This window comes from Lygodium microphyllum, chromosome 19 (assembly GCF_053477565.2).
Source record: "Lygodium microphyllum isolate KBCC chromosome 19, Lygodium_microphyllum_v1.1.10, whole genome shotgun sequence".
Taxonomy (NCBI): domain Eukaryota; kingdom Viridiplantae; phylum Streptophyta; class Polypodiopsida; order Schizaeales; family Lygodiaceae; genus Lygodium; species Lygodium microphyllum.
This window is the reverse complement of record NC_141153.1, coordinates 73,776,671-73,783,679: the sequence shown is the minus strand read 5'-3', so window position 1 is coordinate 73,783,679 and position 7,009 is coordinate 73,776,671.

Below are 7,009 nucleotides of genomic sequence, written 5' to 3'. Positions count from 1 at the left end.
TTTGTTTGGTGTGCTTTATAACCTAGGCTCAACGTCCTAGTTGTGTATTTCTATTTTTGTGTTATTCCCCTCCTTATCCAATGGAAATTCAAAGAGCCAAGAATAAAATGAAGACCGATGATGAAGATGAAGATTTGTTCAAGTGTTGATCGTGGTTCTTCTTCGAATTGTTCGCGGGGATGCTTCACACTTAAGCGTGGGAGGAATGATGACCAGGAAATCAGTGCAAATAAACACACAAAAATGTGGTCAATTTGGAAACATCCTTGGCAAAATAACATTTTGCTTTTGTACTCTCTTGTAAAATTTCATTTATGAAGCAATGTAGCAATGTGGGTCCTTAAGCTCACATCTTAAAATATGGAAAGGAAAAGGAAAGGTCAAACACCTTTTGTCTCATTCCAAAAATTGAAGGGTCTTTTAGACCTTAGCCAAAATGTATGCAATCGAAATTTTATAATATCAAGAAAAAAAAAGGAAGAGGCTTGTCGGGTGATTTGAGGAGGTGGGAGGTTGAGGTGGTTACACCCTCTCTCTTCCTTTATCTTCTCCTCTCACGCTTCATTTTCCCTCTCTCCCATTTTGGCACAACTCTCATCTTTCTTGTTCTTATTCCTTTCTCTTGTGCTTCTTTGCCAAATCTAATGGAGAGTGAGGAAGAGGAAGAGAGTGAGGATGGAAGAATTGTCCAATTTCTTGTGTGCCTTCCTCTTGTGTGTCATGAGGATATGGATTCTTGGTGAGAAGAAGGAGAGTTTTCTTGCAGGTTTTTGTGGCTAGCAATGTATTTGCAGCCTCTACCTAGCCGGTTCGTGGTTCGATTTGTGCCGTGGCAGGGTGCTCTTCATTTGGTGCACTGGTTGGGAAAAGAGGTGGCTATGGAACTTGCAAGAGGTTCAAAGGTTTGCAATCAGATTCGGGTCATAGAAAGCTTCAATCGGTGGCAGCATTCTCACAAAGAAGAAATGGCTTTGCAATGAGAAGATGGGTTGCTTAGAGCTCCTATTCATGCTGTTCATTCCTCACCATGTTCACCTTTGAAAATAGTTAGGAAAAAAAAAAACCACTTCGTGTTTGCATCTCCCTCTTTTCTTTCTTCCCCTTCATCCTTCACCCACGGTTAGCAGCAGCATCTATTGGCCACTCGACTCCAAGTACATGCATCGTCTCCCTTCTTCCCATGCCTCCATATGCCACCATGACCAACCCAGACGAGGTGCACTCATGAGGCCAAAAGCCATGAAAGAGAGTTTCGGGCACACCAAGTCTTCTCCTTGTGCGGCCTGTAAGCTCCTACGCAACGGGTGTGCCAAAGACGGCGTGTTTGCTCCTTATTTTCGAGCAGACAAACCATTGAAGTTTGCAAGCGTGCACAAGGTGTTTGGAGCCAGCAATATCAACAAAATGCTGCAGGACCTTCTAGAGCACCAAAGAGGAGACGCCTTTAGCAGAATGGTGTATGAAGCCAGTCAAGATTGACTGCAACACTCGGCAGAACCTCAGCCTGCATGCCCTACAAATGGCATGGCATCTTGCAATGTGGAGCTTTTGACATTTCTTTGACGTCTCTCCCTGAGAGGGGTGGCCTTTCCTACACGATGCCATCTGCACGCAACCGTCATCCATTTCTTTCCTTATCTCTTCAACACGACATGCTATCTTGGACATTTTGCATTTTAAATTTTTCATACAATAAAGCCAACACTTTAAACCTTTGATCAAAATAACCCTATCTAAAACCCATTCACATGCATCTTCTTCCTATCTTCTTTTGATCCCTTCTCTTCACGAGATTACCATCCTTGATGCACATATAAATTCCTATAAATCTCTTCTTTTTAAAATTATTTTTTTTTGTGTTTTGCTCATAATAAAACCACTTTTCCTTTGAAAAAAAAAGAAGAAGACTGGGTGCGAGAACTCTAATGCAAAATCTTTTATATGGGTGTGTTTCACTTATACATCCGCTTTGGGTTTTCAATGTGCTTCATGATGTGGTTATTATTTCTTTCCTATATTAAGAGTGATGTTGACCTTGCATTCAATTTTTTGAAAAACCCTATCCTTTGTGCTTCCTTGTGTGGTTGTCTTTCAACCTAACTTTAGTGTGATGTTGCTTTTGTCCACAAGTTGTTGAAGAGGCCCATCTTTCCAGTTTTGTTGAGTGTGCTTTATAGCCTAGGCTCAACGTCCTAGTTGTGTATTTCTATTATTTTTGTTATTCCCCTCCTTATCCAATGGAAATTCAAAGATCCAAGAAGAAAATGAAGACCGATGATGAAGATGAAGATTTGTTCAAGTGTTGATCGTGGTTCTTCTTCGAATTTGTTTGCGGGGATGCTTCACACTTAATCGTGGGAGGAATGATGACCGGGAAATCAGTGCAAATAAAGGCACAAAAATGTGGTCAATTTGGAAACATTCTTGGCAAAATAACATTTTGCTTTTGTACTCTCTTGTAAAATTTCATTTATGAAGCAATGTAACAATGTGGGTCCTTAAGCTCACATCTTAAAATATGGAAAGGAAAAGGAAAGGTCAAACACCTTTTGTCTCATTCCAAAAATTGAAGGGTCTTTTAGACCTTAGCCAAAATGTATGCAATCGAAATTTTATAATATCAAGAAAAAAAAAGGAAGAGGCTTGTCGGGTGATTTGAGGAGGTGGGAGGTTGAGGTGGTTACACCCTCTCTCTTCCTTTATCTTCTCCTCTCACGCTTCATTTTCCCTCTCTCCCATTTTGGCACAACTCTCATCTTTCTTGTTCTTATTCCTTTCTCTTGTGCTTCTTTGCCAAATCTAATGGAGAGTGAGGAAGAGGAAGAGGGTGAGGATGGAAGAATTGTCCAATTTCTTGTGTGCCTTCCTCTTGTGTGTCATGAGGATATGGATTCTTGGTGAGAAGAAGGAGAGTTTTCTTGCAGGTTTTTGTGGCCAACAATGTATTTGCAGCCTCTACCTAGCCGGTTCTTCGTGGTTCGATTTGTGCCGTGGCAGGGTGCTCTTCATTTGGTGCACTGGTTGGGAAAAGAGGTGGCTATGGAACTTGCAAGAGGTTCAAAGGTTTGCAATCAGATTCGGGTCATAGAAAGCTTATATCGGTGGTGGCATTCTCACAAAGAAGAAATGGCATTGCAATGAGAAGATGGGTTGCTTAGAACTCCTATTCATGCTGTTCATTCCTCACCATGTTCACCTTTGAAAATAGTTAGGAAAAAGAAAACTACTTCGTGTTTGCATCTCCCTCTTTTCTTTCTTTCCCTTCATCCTTCACCCACGGTTAGCAGCAGCATCTATTGGCCACTCGACTCCAAGTACCTCCATCGTCTCCCTTCTTCCCATGCCTCCACATGCCACCATGATCAACCCATATGAGGTGCACTGATGAGGCCAAAAGCCATGAAAGAGAGTTTCGGGCAGACCAACTCTTCTCCTTGTGCGTCCTGTAAGCTCCTACGCAAGGGGTGCACCAAAGACTGCGTGTTTCCTCCTTACTTTCGAGCAGACAAACCATTGAAGTTTGCAAGCGTGCACAAGGTGTTTGGAGCCAGCAATATCAACAAAATGCTGCAGGACCTTCCAGAGCACCAAAGAGGAGATGCCTTGAGCAGAATGGTGTATGAAGCCAGTCAGGATTGACTGCAACACTCGGCAGAACCTCAGCCTGCATGCCCTGCAAATGGCATGGCATCTTGCAATGTGGAGCTTTTGACATTTCTTTGACGTCTCTCCCTGAGAGGGGTGGCCTTTCCTACACGATGCCATCTGCATGTCAACTGTCATCCATTTCTTTCCTTATCTCTTCAATACGACATGCTATCCTGGACATTTTGCATTTTAATTTTTTCATACAATAAAGCCAACACTTTAAACCTTTGATCAAAATAACCCTATCTAAAACCCATTCACGTGCATCTTCTTCCTATCTTCTATTGATCCCTTCTCTTCACGAGATTAGCATCCTTGATACACATATAAATTCCTATAAATCTCTTCTTTTTAAAATTATATTTTTTGTGTTTTGCTCATAATAAAACCATTTTTCCTTTGAAAAAAAAAAAGAAGACTGGGTGGGAGAGCTCTAATGCAATATCTTTTATATGGGTGTGTTTCACTTATACATCTTCTTTGGGTTTTCAATGTGCTTCATGATGTGGTTATTATTTCTTTCCTATATTAAGAGTGATGTTGACCTTGCATTTGATTTTTTGAAAAACCCTATCCTTTGTGCTTCCTTGTGTGGTTGTCTTTCAACCTAACTTGAGTGTGATGTTGCTCTTGTCCACAAGTTGTTGAAAAGCCCTATCTTTCAAGTTTTGTTTGCTGTGCTTTAGAGCCTAGGCTCAACGTCCTAGTTGTGTATTTCTATTTTTTGTGTTATTCCCCTCCTTATCCAATGGAAATTCAAAGATCCAAGAAGAAAATGAAGACCGATGATGAAGATGAAGATTTGTTCAAGTGTTGATCGTGGTTCTTCTTCGAATTTGTTCGCGGGGATGCTTCACACTTAAGCGTGGGAGGAATGATGATCGGGAAATCAGTGCAAATAAAGGCACAAAAATGTGGTCAATTTGGAAACATCCTTGGCAAAATAACATTTTGCTTTTGTACTCTCTTGTAAAATTTCATTTATGAAGCAATGTAACAATGTGGGTCCTTAAGCTCACATCTTAAAATATGGAAAGGAAAAGGAAAGGTCAAACACCTTTTGTCTCATTCCAAAAATTGAAGGGTCTTTTAGACCTTAGCCAAAATGTATGCAACCAAAATTTTATAATATCAAGAAAAGAAAAGGAAGAGGCTTGTCGGGTGATTTGAGGAGGTGGGAGGTTGAGGTGGTTACACCCTCTCTCTTCCTTTATCTTCTCCTCACGCTTCATTTTCCCTCTCTGCCATTTTGGCACAACTCTCATCTTTCTTGTTCTTATTCCTTTCTCTTATGCTTCTTTGCCATATCTAATGGAGAGTGAGGAAGAGGAAGAGGGTGAGGATGGAAGAATTGTCCGATTTCTTGTGTGCCTTCCTCTTGTGTGTCATGAGGATATGGATTCTTGGTGAGAAGAAGGAGAGTTTTCTTGCAGGTTTTTGTGGCCAACAATGTATTTGCAGCCTCTACCTAGCCGGTTCTTCGTGGTTCGATTTGTGCCGTGGTAGGGTGCTCTTCATTTGGTGCACTGGTTGGGAAAAGAGGTGGCTATGGAACTTGCAAGAGGTTCAAAGGTTTGCAATCAGATTCAGGTCATAGAAAGCTTCAATCGGTGGCGGCATTCTCACAAAGAAGAAATGGCATTGCAATGAGAAGATGGGTTGCTTAGAGCTCCTATTCATGCTATTCATTCCTCACCATGTTCACCTTTGAAAATAGTTAGGAAAAAAAAAAAACCACTTCGTGTTTGCATCTCCCTCTTTTCTTTCTTCCCCTTTATCCTTCACCCATGGTTAGCAGCAGCATCTATTGGCCACTCGACTCCAAGTACATGCATCGTCTCCCTTCTTCCCATGCCTCCATATGCCACCATGACCAACCCAGACTAGGTGCACTAATGAGGCCAAAAGCCATGAAAGAGAGTTTCGGGCACACCAAGTCTTCTCCTTGTGCGGCCTGTAAGCTCCTACGCAAGGGGTGTGCCAAAGACGGCGTGTTTGCTCCTTACTTTCGAGCAGACAAACCATTGAAGTTTGCAAGCGTGCACAAGGTGTTTGGAGCCAGCAATATCAACAAAATGCTGCAGGACCTTCCAGAGCACCAAAGAGGAGATGCCCTGAGCAAAATGGTGTATGAAGCCAGTATTGACTACAACACTCGGCAGAACCTCAGCATGCACGCCCTGCAAATGGCATGGCATCTTGCAATGTGGAGCTTTTGACATTTCTTTGACGTCTCTCCCTAAGAGGGGTGGCCTTTCCTACACGATGCCATCTGCACGCAATGGTCATCCATTTCTTTCCTTATCTCTTCAACACGACATGCTATCCTGGACATTTTACATTTTAATTTTTTCATACAATAAAGCCAACACTTTAAACCTTTGATCAAAATAACCCTATCTAAAACCCATTCACGTGCATCTTCTTCCTATCTTCTATTGATCCCTTCTCTCCACGAGATTACCATCCTTGATACACATATAAATTCCTATAAATCTCTTCTTTTTATTTTTTTATTTTTGTGTTTTGCTCATAATAAAACCATTTTTCCTTTGAAAAGAAAATAGAAGACTGGGTGGGAGAACTCTAATGCAATATCTTTTATATGGGTGTGTTTCACTTATACATCTTCTTTGGGTTTTCAATGCGCTTCATGATGTGGTTATTATTTCGTTCCTATATTAAGAGTGATGTTGAACTTGCATTCAATTTTTTGAAAAACCCTATCCTTTGTGCTTCCTTGTGTGGTTGCCTTTCAACCTAACTTGAGTGTGATGTTGCTCTTGTCCACAAGTTGTTGAAAAGCCCTATCTTTCGAGTTTTGTTTGCTGTGCTTTAGAGCCTAGGCTCAACGCCCTAGTTGCATATTTCTATTTTTTGTGTTATTCCCCTCCTTATCCAATGGAAATTCAAAAATCCAAGAAGAAAATGAAGACCGATGATGAAGATGAAGATTTGTTCAAGTGTTGATCGTGGTTCTTCTTCGAATTTGTTCGCGGGGATGCTTCACACTTAAGCGATGGAGGAATGATGATTAGGAAATCAGTGCAAATAAAGGCACAAAAATGTGGTCAATTTGGAAACATCCTTGGCAAAATAATATTTTGCTTTTGTACTCTCTTGTAAAATTTCATTTATGAAGCAATGTAACAATGTGGGTCCTTAAGCTCACATCTTAAAATATGGAAAGGAAAAGGAAAGGTCAAACACCTTTTGTCTCATTCCAAAAATTGAAGGGTCTTTTAGACCTTAGCCAAAATGTATGCAACCGAAATTTTATAATATCAAGAAAAAAAAGGAAGAGGCTTGTCGGGTGATTTGAGGAGGTGGGAGGTTGAGGTGGTTACACCCTCTCTCTTCC